Here is an 18,331-nt window from a genome sequence, read left to right on the forward strand (position 1 = left end):
AGTCGAATAGAATAAGTTGAAGGAAACAAGAAAGGGGGGATTGTGTAAATGAAAATATAAACAATAGAACACGTCATATTATATATATAAAAAAACTTACCCTGGAAGAGTAGTTTCAGTGCTGGAGGACTTCTGCATCTGTATATTTGGATTCCTTAGTGCAGGTAACCACATATTTGTGTTAATGCCAGGGTCTGACGAGTTGCATGTATATATAGTATATGATACATTTATCTATAGATATCCTACAAAATGAGAGAATCTCTGTGCTGCCAGCTGAGATCCCTTACGTTTGTCAGAGCTCTGTTGCTGGCTGACTGAGGTTCACAATCCAGTGAAGAGAAAGATGCCTGCTAGCTCTCCTTATTTCTCCTTGTTTCCATGGTGGTTAGAGCTGCATCGTTCACCCGATCAGTTGTCACACTGACATGGTGCTGCCTGTTCAGCGGTCATTAATAACTGAACATCCTCCACTCCCCAGAGAGGAGCCAATAGCTTCAGAGTGCCAAGATGTAGCACTCGCAGCTGCTCCAGTCTGGTTGGCTGAAAAATCCTGTCTGTTATATGACATTGCTGCTTAGGGTATGAATAAAGGGAACAAGTCTTTATATGTTTCTGGGTATCTCTTCTGATTTGGGGAGGGCATGGAGCAATGCTTTCATATTTTTGTGAGACAATGTAGGATATTTAAATTAATCTTTAAGAGCTAGAAGAAGGGTATCTATGCTCAAAGCAACTGATCAGAGATCACTAAACTTTAACCAGGTTGCTTTAGTTCAAAAGACACCACATACAGATTGAAGTCATTTGGTAAAGCATTTTCTTTTTCCTGTATCTTTTGCTATATTTTTTAATTTTGGACAGTATAGATGATTTACCAATCTCTTTCTTTCCCCCTTTTTTAAAGATAGAATATTAAAGTTTTTTATGTGCTTTGGCTAAAAATCAATTTTACAAATGTAAAATGTAGTATTAATAAAATGAAGAACAGATTAGTTTTTTTTAAAAATCGTTGTTTTTTCCCCGCTCTTGTCCAGTTCACTGGTTATTGTCTGTCCATTTAGTAAAGTGAAGCAATTGACTGCACAGAATTTTCTTTTTTTTCCTCCTTATAATATTTTCTTTAGTACTTTGGGGACTATTGCAGTGGCACAGACACTGTGTTTGTCCTTAACTCTGTAAATAAAAGGCAGGCAAACTATAGTATATATCTGTGCAGGCTTCTGAGGTTACAGAACAGTTCAGAAAAGGTTTGTTTTCTGAAAATGTATTACCACTTTACTTTCCAAACAACAACAATTAGGCAGACCTTGTTTAGAAAAAAAGGTCTCATTGTGAATACCCTATCATGTAAAGAAATGACTTTGTAACGGGGGACAAAGAATAGTGGACTATAAAGACCTGTTTATCAACAGGTCAAAACTAGAAAGGATTTGTCTTGCATAAATTTCCTACTATAACCCTGACTGATACAGACCACCCTCTAGTGGAATAAAATGAAATGTGGTTTTCATTTCATTTTCTTCAGTTTTGTTTGAAGAAAGATTGACAGTCATGTCTAATTGCATGAGGGATCAATATCTGTTTCCTAAATGAAACAGCAACAAAATGCCACAGTACTATTAAAATAATAGTTATTGTTTTGTGAGCACAAAGTATCACATTGAATCTTAGATTATAGGCTTCATTAATTCCCCGAGGAATTGGTTTTATGCTTTATGAAGTTGATTATTTTATAACATATGATTTAAAAATACTGCTAAATACTTGGAATAAAAGTCACTTTGGAGTAACATGTTAAGAGCAAATAGGTGCAAAACCCACACATTCCTTGCTGATACTTACATTAGTAGTAGCTATAATGAAACACACATCTTGATTTTTCAAAAATATGTTAATGCTGAATTTATTCTTAATGATGAGAACATCTTTTTCATGTTTAAAGATATGTGCAGGTCTCATTTTTATATACATGCACATGTGCACACACACAATTTCAATGAATCATTCAAGAATACTAAGAGCTGTACACTTCAGTTTTCTAAGTAACATATAGTGTGTGAGAATCATGCAAAAATGATGCAATGATTTGATATATGAAATTCAGATTATATTTTTACTACTTAAGTGCTTCATTTTGGTTGATTGATATGGACTATATAATTGGAGGGCTAAATAATTAAATCAGTTAGCGTGCACTTGCATAAGGAAAGTAAGTTTTGATATGTAATTAAAATACCTCCTTGATTGACATGTATATGAAACTACAGTTTAACTGATATTTATATAAGAATATACTTTAATTATATCAAAGAAGAGAAATAATTTAATTTTCATTTCAGCTAATACTAAAGATTTTTTTAAAGATGTTTTCAAAATGCTTGCAACATAAAATACTTTTTATAACTGATACAATTATGATGATTAAGGTTCATTAGAAGCTCTTTTCCTGCTGATTTCACCAACATGTTTGGTAGTTTTAAAATAGCAACATAATTTATTTCACCAGATTTATATATAGTTTATTAGCTTTCACTCTGCATTTTTTTTTCATCAGACTGTGAGGTGAGGGGCAGAGTGAGGGAGAAAATAAGGTGTGCATACACTAAAATGGAGTTTGTTTTCAGTGGGTTTTACATACTAGGTGAGTGAGACATCAGAACAAACTCAATAATTATTGGTTGAAATGGAGAGGTACTTTGGTGCAGTAGAGGAAGGGTAATCAATCTGGGCGTTGTGACCACTCTTCTCTATAGTGAGGGAGGGAGGCTGAATTTTTTTTTTCCTAGTTGTAACATATGGTCATAGTATGGAAAAGGTTGAGAATCACTTTACTGGACTATTAATGGGTTGTATGTTTACAGTTGTTAAGAGAGTTGATGGTGACAGAACTTTTATTACTGGCATTATTTGGAAATTAGTTCTCTGAATGCACACAGAACTATGTTGAAGAGATAAGCAGAAGTGCTTAGAAAGCTTAATGAAAATTACATACTAAAAAAAGATGTTAAAAGAATGTTTTTTAGGTTGCAAAGTCAAACACTTGAAAGTTAGGAAAGGCCAGATTTAAGGTTTCGATGCAACCTTGATTCTGCCTCCTTTTGCATCCACCGTGAACTGCATGAGAGAGCGGTTCTGTGGAAAACATAGTTTGTGATTATGTAAGTAATGCTAAATAATGCATACACACAAGGGGGCTGAACTGTTTGCATGGGCAACTGTAAATCTGACATTTCCTAACTTTTGAGTGCTTTTGCAATCTAAGCAACATTCTCTTAATGTAGGTTATGTATGTAATTTTCTATGTGTTAGGTTGTTTAAAGGGAAAAGATAGAAATAAATTCTATTTTTTACGACTGTATGCATCGCCAGCAGGGTATGACACCTGAATCTTCAGTACAGCTTGATCTACAGAACTAACTGTAGCTGACCACAGGAGAAGCCTGTTATCTTTGGTGGGGAAGAGGGAAATGGGCCACTGGGGCTATGTGCTGAGTCTGGTTGGGGAATCTATGCTCAGCTCTCTCTGTCTCCATCCTCCCGCAAGAGTTGAGGGGTGTCCCAGAAGGGAGGGTGGCCACTGGGGCCAAGTACTGTATTCGGGGAGGGTTGTGGTGGTGAATAATGGCAGCTTTGCCTGGCTCACTCCTCAACCTTTCTCTATAATTGATCCAGCAGCTCACAGGAGTTTCCAGTACAGCATGTGTGCTGCTGTTTGTGTGGTGGCACGGGCCCAGCTTTAGAATGTCAATGTTCACATATTACTGTCGCACTTTGGCAAAATTTTCCTGAGGACCATGAGCAAGGGAAGGGGATTGGTGATTTTTAATAGTTTATATTTCAGCCAAACATGAACAGATTTTTAAGTGGGGCGGGGAGGGAAAGGCATGTTTCTAGCCCCAGAGCTTTTTCTGAAGTTCAAAGTGTTGCTGGTATTAGAGCTTATAAAAATGCTTGCAAGAATCTTTTATATGGAAAGAGTTAGGCAACCTAAATATGGGTCTTGCCACCAACTCCTCCTTTGACAAGTACTGAGGGTTACTGACACTAAAAGGACGGCGATTAAGCAGAAGGACCCAAGAAATGTAGTCCACAGTCCTGTAAAAGGGATCCCTATGGACTTACACTTACATCCATGTAAAGACTCATGAACTTCAGCGGGACTCTATATGGGTGTAAGAGCCCACCTAAATCTATGTATTTGCAAGATCAGGACCTTAGTGAGCAGCACAATAAAGGCCAATTTCTCATATGTTTAAATTTCATGTAAGATATGTTTAAAATCTGAAGGTGACTTAAGTGAGGTTGAATATGGACTTAGTTAATAATCTGTTGCTTAACTTGATAACCATGGGAGTTTTGCATGTTTCCAGGTGTGCTCAAGTTCTTAATTAAATGGCAACTGTGCTTCATATGTTGGAATTCAAAATAAACTCCTGGGTTATGCCAGAACTGCAGTCAACAGAGCGCAGGGAGGGCAAGTTGTCTGCAAGATTGACATGAAGGCATCTGTCTGAATGTGTTCTGCACTGGAACTGGTCTGGTTCCTGGTGCAGCTTGGAAAAATGTCAGAACTACTTTAATGTATGGCCAACTGCCCCTGGCCCTAAGTGTGGATTCCGACAACCAGGAATCTGTCCATATTCCCTTGCCTTATAACATGTCCCTTCATTGGGGGCTGAGAGAGAGTGGAATCGAGACTGCACTGCTTCTCTGTGTCACCTGGGAATTCCCTTATTGAAGGGGAATCCTGAGGGAGCTACAGTGGTGCAAAGCAGCCAGAACATAGAGGAACTTAAGAACCAGAGGTTCATATGTTTTCAAGCACAGTGTACTCCTTATTTCACTTTAAAACTGATTTTGCCTCAGCTGTGTTTGACATTAGATCTTTGTCTGAAGACAGAGAGATCTCCTCATCCACTTCAGAGGGATATGACTGAGATGTTTGACTCATCATATATTAATTATATTAATGAATGTATGATTTATAAGAACTGGACACTGAAGGATTTTAGTTCTCTTGAGACAAAGACAGTTTGGTTGAAAATGAAACACAAGAATGCTTTTTCCTCAAGACAAAATTATTGGATTTGGAATAGGACCCATCCAGAATGTAAAGGTTCTCTCAACAGCCTCAGTCAAACTGTATTAGGTTCAATAGAACAAGGGCAGCAAATTCTCTTCCATCTCCAAAATTGACTTTTCTTACACACACACACACTTACTTTTCATCAATTTGCCTGTCAGTCTGACAAAGTATATAATAGTGATAATAGAGCTGAAATGTACTAGACATAGAGACCATTTCCAGGTTTCTCCTCCAGAGAGGGTCTTGTAGTTCTATTCAAGATTCTTAGGGACAGATTGTCAGGTAGTGTAAATTATCACATGCTCCATCCTTCTGAAAAAGGCATATCTCCATTGCCCCATTCATCCCTCTCATTATCATTCATCACAGATAGGCCATATCAATTTGTGGCTGTGCCATTTTGCCTATTATCTATCCTTGGGGTATTCACAAGTTGATGATCAACCCTCCACCTTCAGTTTTTGTACACTTCAAACTGCAGTGCTGCATATCTTTCACGCTCTTGAGCTGTGTCAGAGCAGTAAAAGTGGAGAGAAGGTCTGATCAAGGAAAGGAGAACGCCTCCATCTTCTTGGCCATTTGGTGCCTGTGTTGGGAGCAGGAAGTTGGAATGTTTCTGTTGATCTAAGTCACAAATAATACTTCAGAGAGAAACCACTGTTCCCCAGAGAACAGTTCTCAGTGGCTCAGCCAGTATGTTTGACAGTTCAACGACCCTTTAATGTTTGAGGATGTGATGACAGGTTTAGAGGCCTTTAAAAGAGACAGGAACCTCAAGTCTTTGAGATTCAGCCTGATGCTCTTGTGGGACATCCTTGGAGATTCAGGTGAAAACACCAAAAGGATAAAACCTGCAGCAACCAGAAAAGAAGGTGGAGTCTTATTGTCAAGAATTTCTCTGCAGGGTTAATTACAACCCACAGTGGCATTTTGAGGTATGCTCTGATGTGACCTATGGCTTGAGAGGGGATTAGGAAGTTTTTCTTCAGGTTTATTATAAAACTATGCTCTTTGAAGACTTATGCCATTTGAGGAGGTGGCATTTATCAGAAGGTCATCCAATTGATGGTAACTTGTATCTTCCCATTGCTTTTCCCACACCATTAATGAGGTGAATTAATCTGAGGATGTAAAGTTATTTTAATTGAATAACCTCAGAAGTAAGGATTGGTCACCAGAAGAACCGACTCAAACCTAGTTGCCTAAATGATAGTTTGGTTAAGGAGAAACCAGAGGGACCTCAATTCTCCTCCTCTCATCCCCCTGAAGCTCACTTATGCAAGACACAAAGTTGAATGATATTTTGCAAAATTCACCTATGTCTTTTCTGAGTTTTAGCATCTACACATTCAGTTTTGATGTGCTCTCGAATGCAATGTACACCAGCTTTGAAGGAGGAGATTAATGGAACCAGCAGAAACCCATCAAGGGAACCTGCTACAGATCTTTTACTGATGTAAGGGAGAGGAATGAGAGTGTGCACTGAGTTCTGGATGAAATAGGAGAGGATGCTTTTCTGGGTGTAGTTGTGAGGGTTCACATCTTTTCCAGACTTTAGCAATGTAGTTAAATGTCTGAATACATCAGGAATGCAAACAGGTGACATACTAGATATTCTCACCTCAATAATAAAGGGTGTACACTTGTTTTTTTCTTGGTAGGTAATCCAGGAATGTAGATGTCATTTAACTCTGTCACAGTCTTTTCTTTGGAGTATTGATTAGTTTTTATGGGACATTTACCCAAAACAATATTAAGCTTATTCGTTATGTGTACCTGTCTATATTGGTTGTCACTCCTAAGGACAGAATTTCAGATGTGATTTTCCTATTTTTTTGGCTAAAATCAGATTAATGCTATTTTATCGTAGTATTCTAGCTGCAATGTTATGTAGGGATGGGACTGAGGACTGAAGATAATAGTGATTCTAGATTATTTACAATTTGCAGTTGTCTTTATGGGAGCTATATTGCTGCCTTGGAAACCTGTATAAACAGGACCACATTCTAGATACTGTAGAGGTGATATCCTTATGATTTTATTTACTTCTGAGCTCAAAAAAAGTAAAATAATGATTTTTCCCTTATCAATAGCATAAACTCAAACTTACTTCATGGATAATTGTTATGGCATGGACTAGGAACAACAAGGAACAGGCAGGATATGTGCAGCACATGTTGAGAGTATGGTTAGCTCAGAATACTAGTTTAGATCAAATACAGTTTAATATATATACATGTAATAAATGTTGAAATGAATTGACTAGTAATTATGGTATATAATTTTGGGTTTTCAATCCACAGATCTAGAAAATGATTTTTAAAAAGGACACAGACATATTACATTTGTATTTAATTAGCAATGCAATAAATATTCCTCCACTCGCTATAATTTTGCCATCACAGACCTTAGGGATTCTCGCAAGCTGCATGATGTTTTTTGTGAGCCTATCTGTGCACTAATAAACTGGGTGGGGGAGGGACTTACTGGGAGAGGGCTATTTCAAAGGCTTTCACATAGTTCCCATTACTAAGGAAACCACTTATTTTGTCTGTACATGCTTTGAATAGATCTCTCATTTGAAGTCTGGTGCTCAAACCACGAGGATTGCATTATGGCACTGAGAAAGAAATGGGGGAAACAAAAGAGGCTTAAAATACCACAACTTTAACAAATTCAATCTAACAATATTGTGCAAGAGGTAGTGTGTGTGTGTGTGTGTGTGTGTGTGTGCACAATATTTCACAGATCCTTTAAAAATCAGAAGGCTTTTCCTGACCACGTGTTAGTAAACAAAATAGGTAAAGCAGATTTTCTGACCTATACTCCTTTTCTCCCTTGTTATGACACTGTTGAGAATTCAGCATGCAACTTTTGTAGCTCCAAGGATGGACCATGAATGCTTTGGGGTATGACTGCACTCCAGCTGGTATCATGTCTTCCAGTCCAAGTGGACAGACACATGCTGTGAGCTTGCATGCAAAAAATAGCAGTGTGGATGGTTGCAGCACAGGTGGCAGCATAGACTAGCTACCCAGGAACAAGCCTGTCCAACTCCCTGGATCTTTACTCAGGTAGTTAGCCGTGCTGTCACCCGTGCTGCAAAGTCCACACTACTATGTTTAATGATCTAGCTAGAGCAGCGCTGGTGCATGTCTGTCTACCTGGGTTGGGAGGCAAGCTGCCAGCTGCAGTGTAGACATACTCTTACTCTCCGAAACAAAATGTGATACTAGTTTGAAATAAAAGAAGGTACTGCTGTAATAACAAGGGCAAAATTGTGGTGATAATGCTGTCTGTGGATTCCACAGTTGATCAAACATTCCCTTGGAAATGAGTGTCTATGATTTTGGCAACAGTGCTCAATCCATTGTTAAGGGTAACTGCAAATATACACATAAATACATTTACATTTCATACAGGTAAGCCAAGCTTCCAGCTGCCCAAAATGTTCATCCAGGTCACAGAAATGTTGGCCAACAACTCTGAATCAAACCCCATCTTAAAATTGAATTAAAATGTCCCCCTATTATTAACTGCATAGTGCTCAGTTAATATACTCAAATGTAGGTATTTGAATCTGAAGGCATTGACTGTTAAGACATGTTCTGCTATGTACACTCAAAGATCATGAGTGTTCATGAACTAAAGTAGGAAGCATGGTTTCAGAGTGGTAGCCATGTTAGTTTGTATCAGCAAAAAGAATGAGGAGTACTAGTGGCACCTTAGAGACTAACACGTTTATTTAAGCATAAGCTTTGTGGGCTAAAACCCACTTCAGATGCCCACGAAAGCTTATGCTTAAATAAATGTGTTAGTCTCTTAAGGTGCCACAAGTACTCCTTGTTCTTTTAGCAGGAAGCATGTAATCAAAGAATATTGCAAACAGGTTTACGTCCTGCTTTTTCCCTTACCTACATGAGGTGAGTAATGGGGAAATCTTAGCATGTTCTTAATCAGCTTTTCCAAAGTCAGTGCCTGAATTAGCTTAGCAAACATTACATAAGTCTGAATACATAGACAGAAAAATATATCACATTACTTAAATCCTTCAGTATTGTCCTCGGACTTCTACATGACTCCATGGAATCATATAACATCAAAGATGGTGCTAGGTTTGTCTATAGACAGCTGATTTCCTCTGAAAATACAAACATGCTCTGCCAATGCTATTTTTTTTTTCTGGTGGAGGTGATGACTGTTCAATTCATTTTGAAATGAGGAGCCTAAAGCTGCCAGCTGTTTGTGGGGTCTGATGTGTCCACAGAGTGTTTACTCTGAGTATATATTTAGTAGTTCAGGTGACATTGTTGCTGACAAGAGAATTGTTGTGAAGCTGGTATATATGGAGTAGCTGGCTTTTATTTTCCCACAATTAATAAGCAAATGGTCCCATATAGATTTTCATTTAACTCCCTGACTTGTGGAAGAGAGGAAGAATGACAGCTGTGGTGAAGATAAAATGTCCTTGGCCTGACTCAGTTGAATACTTCTGGGTGATATAGAGTAGACGACTTTAAATGACACAGAGCTGTATTGTGTCTGCTAAGAAATATCAATTTTTAATATTCTAGAGTGTATTTGTTGTTTTACTCCTAGACTGGTTATATTTGTTTTCTGTTTTCTTATTGTGTGGATTCACAACGTCTCATGGGACACTAAAAAGACTGATATTTATTATTGTTATATTTCTGCTTGCAGCAAGAAACAAGGGCACACCTATTCTAAGGGTACTCCTCAGGATACTCCTGTTCTATAGCCACTACAGAAGCACAACAATGGCGCTGCAGCGGTGCTGCTGTAGTGTGGACACTTCCTACATTGATGGAGGGGATTTTTCCATTGAAGGAGGTTATCCGCCACTTAGAGAGGAGATAACTTGGTTGAGGGAAGAATCCTTCTGTCAGTCTAGAGTGTCTGTACGAAGAGTTAAAGTTTACCTAACTACGGTGCTCAGGTCGGAAAATTATTCACACCAATGAGTGACATAGCCAGGTCAATCTGATTTTTTTAAGTGTAGACCAGGCCTGAGTGTATGGTAACATTGATCATTGCCATTACAAGCTAATTCCTGCATTTCCAAGTTAATGCATAGGGATTTAGTCCATGACTTCCATCAGTATTGTGGCAAAGGAGATGAAACTAATAACTTAAACTATCTGAGATGGAAACCTTTGAAAAGATTAACAGCCACTTTAGATACAGCTAGCACAGTATTATTTGGTGATAGATACTGTGAACTTGAGAGGCTGTTAACAGTAGATAGCTGAGCCCTTGAGTTTAGAAGGGAGGTTAACATGGACAGGTTAAATTGTGACTGACCACCTAAGTTTGGAGTGAAGGATTTTTTTGAGGTGTAAAGGGAGCCAGGACAGGGGTGTGCCTCAGTGGTGGTAAAATGTTTTTCAGGAATAGCAAAATAATGCTAAGGCCAATCTTGCTGCTCACACTATATTCTTGTGATGTCCCAGTTAACTGGTGGAGGAAGTTATTACTTGTCATCCTACCTGCCTACTATTGTTGTTTTCTTTTTTTCTTCACCAGTTCCAGTGGGTCTATGTCTCATGATTCTGAAGTGTTGATGATACCAACTATCTAAATGCCCTATGTCTGTATAAGTTTTGAACTGTTCAGTGCCTTGAATAAATTATGATTCTACAAAGTGTTCAATAAGTACTCCAAAATGTTGTCGTCATTACTTTATACTGAGGTTCTCCATATAATTTATATTTACTTACTTACTTTCCATTCTTATTTTCATGTTTAAAAAATGCTCTGTAGAAGGCTTCTGTTAAACTGACTTCAAAATTTTATGATCTTGGCTAAGGCAAGGCACAAGTGTTATCCATTATTCTTAATAGTTTTTATTGCTTTTCCAAGCCATCCTAAGTAACAAATGTTTTTTTTTCCAATACTGAAAGTACTCAGACAACAAATTACATCTTTGTCCTCAAAACACAAATCACTAAAGAGTTAAGTGCAGTAATCAACCTGCCTCCACACAAAGCAACTGGACAGGGTGCAAAAAAGGTCAAGGTATTAAAATCAAGTATCCTATCAAGCATGCAATTTCTTACACCTATTAGTAACTGTGAATTACTAACTCTTCTTGTGTTAGCTGAGTGTAAAAGTGTCATGATCATTAAACAATATGATTAATAAATCCTTTGAAAAGAGATCTAGGGTAAGAAGGCTCTGTAATACTTACTAGGGCTTTTTGTTAAAACCACCAAACATCTCTTATTTTAGCATCATCTGAATCCTGTCATTATTAAAAGCTTCATAAGTTTTATCAAGAGTTTTGAGAAATAGAAATATTTTTTTGGCAATAGAAAGTTACAGTTTGTAATTGTCTGATGACATTCTCTATGATGGATATGCAGATGCCTTGCTTTTAAATGCTGCACAACATCTGTCTCAGATGTTTACACTGCAAAATTAAGTTGACCTAACTTACATCAGCATACAGCCTCCACAGTAATTACATCACTTGTGTGTGTGTGTGTGTGTGTGTGTGTGTACACTTTGCTCCTTGTGTCAGCAGAGCATGTCCTCACCAGGACCACTTGTATCAATTGTACTATTAGTGTTGAGCATTGTTGTATGGCTTCTGAAAGCCAGCAACAGTCAATATAAGCAACATAGTGTCTACACTGACACTGCATCAGCCTAACTACATTGACACTAACTCTATAGAGGCGGAGTTATTAAGTCGGCGTAACAAGGTATTTACATCAGCAGGAGCAAAATTTTAGAGTAGACACTTACATAGTTAGGTTGATGTAAGCTGCCTTTCATTGACCTAACTCTGTAATGTAGACCAAGGCTCAGAGGCTTGATTCATAGATTCCAAGGCCAGAAAGGACCACTATGATCATCTATTCTGATCTCCTGTATGACACGGGCCATAGAACTTCCCCAAAATTATGCCTAGAACATATCTTTTAGAAGAACATCTGTACTTGATTTAAAAATTGTCAGTGAGAGAGAATCCACCATGACCCTTGGTAAATTATTCCAATGGCTAATTACTCTCACCATTAAGAAAGCATACCAGATTTCCAGCCTGAATTTGTCTAGCTTCAACTTCTGGCCATTGGACTGTTAGACCTTTGTCTGCTAGATTGAAAAGACCATTATTAATTATTTGTTCCCCATGTAGATATTTATAGACTGTAATCAAGACGCCCCCTAACCTTCTCTTTGTTAAGATCAAAAGATTGAGCTCTTTGCATCTGCTAATATAAGGCATGTTTCCTAATCCTTTAATCATTCTCGTGGCTTTTCTCTGAACTCTCCAGTTTATCAGCATCCTTCTTGAATTGTGGGCACCAGAAGTGGACACAGTATTCCCACAGCAGTCACACCCGTGCCAAATACAGAGGTAAAATAACCTCTCTACTCCTGTCTGAGATTCCCCAGTTTATGCATCCTAGGATTGCATTAGTTCTTTTGGCCAGTGTCACACTAGGAGCTCAGTGGAATCAGGCTTTGGCTCTGCTAAAGCGTGGTCTTATGGAAAATAAGCATTTAGTTTCCTTGTGGGAAGATACCAGCAATAGCAGCAATATGGCATTCCTTAGGGCTTGTCTGCATTGGAAATTATTCTGGATTAGTATGCTTGATTAACTATTCTTGATTAACTCCATGTGTGGATGCTTTTATTCCACAGTAAAAGTGCTCTATTCCAAATTAGCTTAATCCCCTCTGTCTCTCCTCCCTCCCAGAAAAAGTGTTCATACATGAAGTTAATCATAATAATCTGCTTTTGCCTGAGTGAGGACTTAAGGATGAGGTCTAATGACATCATTAAAAGTGAGAAATGGTGGCTTGTGTTTAGGTTGTTTCTCCTTGTGTCATCCTGCCAATTCACAAATCAGATTGTAAACTCTATGAGGCAGGGTCCTTGTTATTTTTATGCATTTGGAAAACAAACTTACTATGTGGCATAATAAATAATAGTGAGAAACACAGATAAATGTAAACTATGAGTAAAATCCTAGCTCAACTGAAGTCAATGGAAGTTTTGCCATAGATTTCAGTGTGGTCAGAATTTCACCTGTAATTTTGGCATAAGTAGTATTGTGACAATCTAAGGAAGTTTGAAGTCCATTTCCTGAGGGATCCTGAAAGAGGAAGACAGACTGGTTTTGAAAAATGTAGCCCATGGGTTTATTTGCTCAGTCTGTACTTGGGTAGATTTTGATTTCACAGTTTGATTTCATGCCTCTGGCATGCTGGGGTTTTGGGGTTTTTTTGTATTGTTTTTCCAATACATTTGCCACAGCACACAGAGATATTTGCTGGTTGGGATCATCTAATTTTTCACCTACTAGATACGCAATTGTGAGTTTTGTATGTGTGATACCTATGAATTAAATTGAAAGCCTTTGAAGTCTTGGCTTCATTGAAGTCGAAGGTAATTTTGTTATTGACTTGAGTGGGACCAGGATTTCACTCTCTGGTTTTAGCCCACTTTGAAAATTTGGCTCTTTAAGTCTGTGAGTGAGAGTTTTGCTTTATCTCTGCCTCTCCAATTGTATGCTTTGTTTCTATATCACGCTTTCTCCAGTTATTCTGGAACTTTATCATTCAACAAAGTATTTAGATCTTCCTATCTATCTAAATACATCTAGTCATACCATTAGTTTAAATATTTCTAAGGTACTGAAGTTTCATGGACCTACCTCCCCTTTGAATAAAACAACCAAAAAATTATTAGTTTTCAAAATGTTTTATTCTGCTTACCACCTCTGTAGTTCAAAAATTCAGAAGCATAGGCCTACCCAAGGCCTCTAGCAGGGTGCAAGTAGTTGTCAGGGAGTTTGCAAAGGATAAAAAAGGGAAGCAGCATTATTTTTCATAATGTACAGTTAATTCTCTTGAATTTTTGAACTTTTCCATTTTTAAAAATTTGCCTCATAAATACAAGCCATCCTTGCTATTTTACTTATATTGTTAGCTAACAATGATAAATGAGTTTTATATCTGGTTTCGGAAAATATTTTTTTTAAATTTCAATTTAGCTTGTTTCATTTCCATGCAGTGTATTTACTCTTTCATGTTATTCTTAGTAGACCTCTTCAAGCAACTATAGCTTTCCCCTTTGGATTTATGGATTTTCTTTCAAAAGAAAAACAATTCTTTAGAAAGTTTTCCGTTTTGGTGGCTCTGTGTTCTAGCTATCATTCCATTGCTAACTTTTCTCCCCTGACAAAGTACGAGATGCTCCACCCAGTGCAGTGATGAGGCTGTTCTTATGGTCTATTCAGAGTGAGTGATTTCTGGAAATACTCTTTGCCAGTCTTACAGTTAGATGTCTCTAAAACTATTGTTGTTAGTATAATCAAAGGATCTACCTTGACTAATGGAGCCACTAATATTTTATATGGAACTGTTCTTATATGTTTCTTCTTACAGTTCACCTTCTTTCTGATTAAGTTTGATACTATATTATCCCGGGCTTGTATCTTAGGCTCTTTATTTCTCTGTGGATGCTCCTTTCCAGTGAGTATTTTTGTTGTTGTTCTATACATAAAACATAACCATAACCTTATTTTTTCTAATCATTACAAAACATTGCGCAGAAAATAAAATCATTATTTTTTGCTAAACTTACTTAAGAATAACTCTAGCTTCCAGTGATATTCTGAAGGAATTTATGTAGTTCATTCTCATTATGAAGAGCTTAGATCCTATAGTAATGGATCCTATACAAAATCAAGAGATTGAGAAATAGATTCTTATATATTAGAAAAGCAATATTTTGTAATATTTTCTATAATACTGCAGTAGCACTATTGTAAATTATAATGATTTGGACCATAACTGGAGAATACTGTAGTACAATATTTTTATAAGGTAGCACACATTCTTTGTCACAGCCTTTGTTCTGCTATTTCTGGTTTTGTCATTCATATCACTTTATTATTTCACCTTCATACTTTTTATGACCCCCCCGACTATTTGTTGAACATCCCAGATATTTAAATCCTGAAATTCCTTTGTTTTCAATGATGGAAACATTAGTGGAATGTGAAAGCGTAGGCGCTACAGTAGAGGACTGAAATGAACTTACTTTTCCTGCTACATTGTTCAAGGTTTCATTAACAATTGGCTTTATAGAATGGTTTAACTTAAATTTGAATAATAGATGGTGACAGGATCATATGTGAATTGGGTTATGAAATAGGCCCCTAATTATTTACAAAAAACATGGAAAAGCCAATCAAAAACTACAAGAAGTAGAGGACAGTAAGTCTTTGGAAAATATTTGGGATACCAGCAAGATTACTTACTACCAGTGTTGTACATGTCATCATTCTTACCATGTGACCTGCAAAATCTCTGATAAAATGAAGTTGAAGATTGAAGTGCATTATGACATATAGCTGCTTGGATAAAACCCCTAAAACTAATAAAATATATTAATACAAAATAAATCTTCTGTGCCCACGATCAAAACAAGGAACATTCTCAGTTCTAGAGAATGATTTTGTTTTTGCTGTATTATATATAAGAAAATAATTTTACAGTAGATAACACACATATGCTGATTTTCCTAGCAAGAATAATTGATGAAAAAATGGGTAGGACATTTTTCTTTTTTCAGAGCCTGATAATGGTTCATGACTGAAATGTAGGCAGGTAATCCAGCGAGAAGGATGACATTGCTGAGAATAAATAAAGCAGGTGGTGGATAGGGAAAGTAAAAGTTTGGAATGTGCCGTTCAGTAGCACATAAAATAGTATGAACTCAGAACTTTAAAGTGTGTTGATGGTGCTGGGTGCGATGATTCATGACTGACTACTGTTTTCAGGCTGTTGTTACTTTTTCAAAATTTGATCTGAAACGTTGCCTGTTTTGTCTCCTCCCCAATATGTTTTCTTGTTTTGTTGATTCCCCTGTTTTTAAATGAGGTGGGCATGAGGTGAAAACAACTTTGTAATGTAACTTACATCTGAGTTGAAATAACATTTAGTTTGTAAATTCAAACTGACACAATAACTAATTTGTTAAATTGTTCAGGAAAAACACAAGTTTCTTTACTGACTGAACTTACACAACAATCTATTCCAATGCATTCTATTGTATATTTCACAAATATAGAATGTTGTTGTTAAATCAGTAAGAAAAATGCTGTTCTCATCTATGGGATATATGATGGTCTTTATATAAGAGGCATTTGGTGGGTCTCTGTATGGAATAGTCAGATCAGGGTTGAGCCATGCTGGCAGGGTATTTCTGTTCCATTTATTATAAATAAGTTGTTATATGGCCCTCATCACCATGGTATCTGAGTGCCTTCCAGTCAGCATTAAGATTTGGCATCTGAGGTTTCTTCTTTCTCTCTCATCATCTCCCCAGGAGGAGAACAGTGTGTGCAGGGTCGTGTTTTGTTTTTGTAGGTCACTTAAAAAAAAAAAGTGCCCGCTGCTATGTGTTGTGTTATAAATGGCAAGGTTGAAGACGTGTGCCTTACACTTTGAGCGGATGATCCTTGGTGCCTGTGGGAGTTCATTCTGTAGTCTCAAACCAGCCCCCAAGAAAGTTCTGTCTCCTGCACAGATGAGCTTTACCTGTCTGGTGAAAAGCTACCTTGTGCCTGTGGAGTGGAGTTGTCAACCACTTTCTCCATCTCATAGCTGTGTAGTAGCAGGCAAAGCTTTTTCACACCTGATACCCTATAGAGCTGCAGTTCTCAAACTGTGGGTCGGGACCCTAAAGTGGGGTTGCCAGGGCTTCCTTAGACTTGCTGGGTCCTGGGGCTGAAGCCTTGAGCCCCCGTGCCCGGAGCGGTGAAGCCCGGGTGGGCTCAGGTTTCAGTCCACTGTCCTGGTGTGGTGAAGTAATTTTTGTTGTGAAGGTGCAATGAAGTTTGAGAACCCCTGTTATAAACCTAGGACGTCATGGTTATCATTCTGACACCTTTTACCATTGCTAATGTTGGACAAATTTTTAAGCTGAAGTTTGTCTCTATGCAAATATGTAAATTAGCTCATAAATAATTTGCATAAGCTATCTCACATAATGCTGCACAAAACTCTCAGTCATGTCAGCAGCACGGTGTGCACTCTATGCTTTAAGGCAGTGATTCTCAACCATTAACCCTGTATTACAACAGCAAAACATTCTAGATTTCTTCTCCCCTAGTTCTGGAACCCACTTCCCATATAGTCATAAAGAAAGACAGAGTGATAAAGACTCATTATGACCTTTTCGGAGCCTCCCTGGGGGTTGTGCTCCCATGTTTTATGGCATATGTTTAAGTACTTTAACTAGTAACCCAAAATGCCACACTATCCATGTCATGCAACGGGAGCAAAGTAAAGTTTTGAATTTCCTGAGTGCTTAACTTGTGAATTTCCTTCTTGGTAAATGTATTTCAAACACTGAAATTCTAAACCACAATACTGCATTTAACACTGCATAGTATTTTATTTGGTTTATAGTCAGCAATTCAAATACAATCACCGAATACTTTACTAATTATTTTGCTATTACCAAGTGCTAAAACCTTTAATGATGAAAAAGGAAGTGTGAAAGGAAAAGAAATACAAAATAAAGAGAACTGCATTGCAGTGGAGTAAAATATAAAATGTAGGTAGTTCCAGTATCACAGCAAATGAAATGAACACATGTTTATTTACTATGCAACTTTAACCAAGTATATAACTTGCCATAGCAATGAAACAAAAAATGGGGAAGGGGGAAATCATCCTTAAATTAGCAGTTTTTAGTGTACAAATCTTACCATACTCTGCCTTTCAAATAGTGTAGGCTCAAACTACAGTATTTCTAAGGCGGTATTGATAAATCAGGTAAGCAACAGTAGTGTCATATGGAGGGTGTTGATGGCTGCCAGCAAGCATGTCTTTACTGTGGACAGCCAGCTTCACCTTGCTGAAGCTAATAGGTATGCTAGCCACCTATCCTTCAGGCTAAATGACAAAGCAATTTAAAGCCCTTTTGATTAGAGATAGTTGAAACTACAGAAGCCATTGCCCAATACACTGCACCACATGAGCAAGAACTAACTGACAGATAATAAGGCCAGGTCTACACTACATCCCTGAGCAGCGTAGTTATACTGACATAACTGCCTCTCAGAGAGGTGAATTAATTATGCCAATGGGATAAGCTCTCCCATTGGCATAGGAGCATCTTCACTAAAGCCCATTGCCAGTGTAGCTGTGTGTCTCAGAATCAGACAAGAGCAGAACTCAGAGAAGCCGTGTGAG

At 37.6% G+C, this 18,331-nt stretch overlaps 2 protein-coding genes across 7 annotated transcripts in view; one reads left to right on the forward strand and one right to left on the reverse strand.

Moving 5' to 3' along the window:
- The window catches only part of LRRN3 (leucine rich repeat neuronal 3), a 48,881-nt gene extending 48,480 nt beyond the window's left edge, over positions 1-401 (reverse strand). The window contains exon 1 of the mRNA XM_044992940.1: positions 101-401. The gene's annotated coding sequence lies outside the window, so the exon portion shown is untranslated. The remainder of the gene's footprint in view (positions 1-100) is intronic.
- IMMP2L (inner mitochondrial membrane peptidase subunit 2) overlaps positions 1-18,331 on the forward strand; it is an 861,474-nt gene that overhangs the window by 487,326 nt on the left and 355,817 nt on the right. The gene's annotated exons all lie outside the window — the stretch shown is intronic.

The sequence above is a fragment of the Mauremys mutica genome, chromosome 1 (genome assembly GCF_020497125.1).
Source record: "Mauremys mutica isolate MM-2020 ecotype Southern chromosome 1, ASM2049712v1, whole genome shotgun sequence".
In the NCBI taxonomy this organism is placed as follows: Eukaryota; Metazoa; Chordata; order Testudines; family Geoemydidae; genus Mauremys; species Mauremys mutica.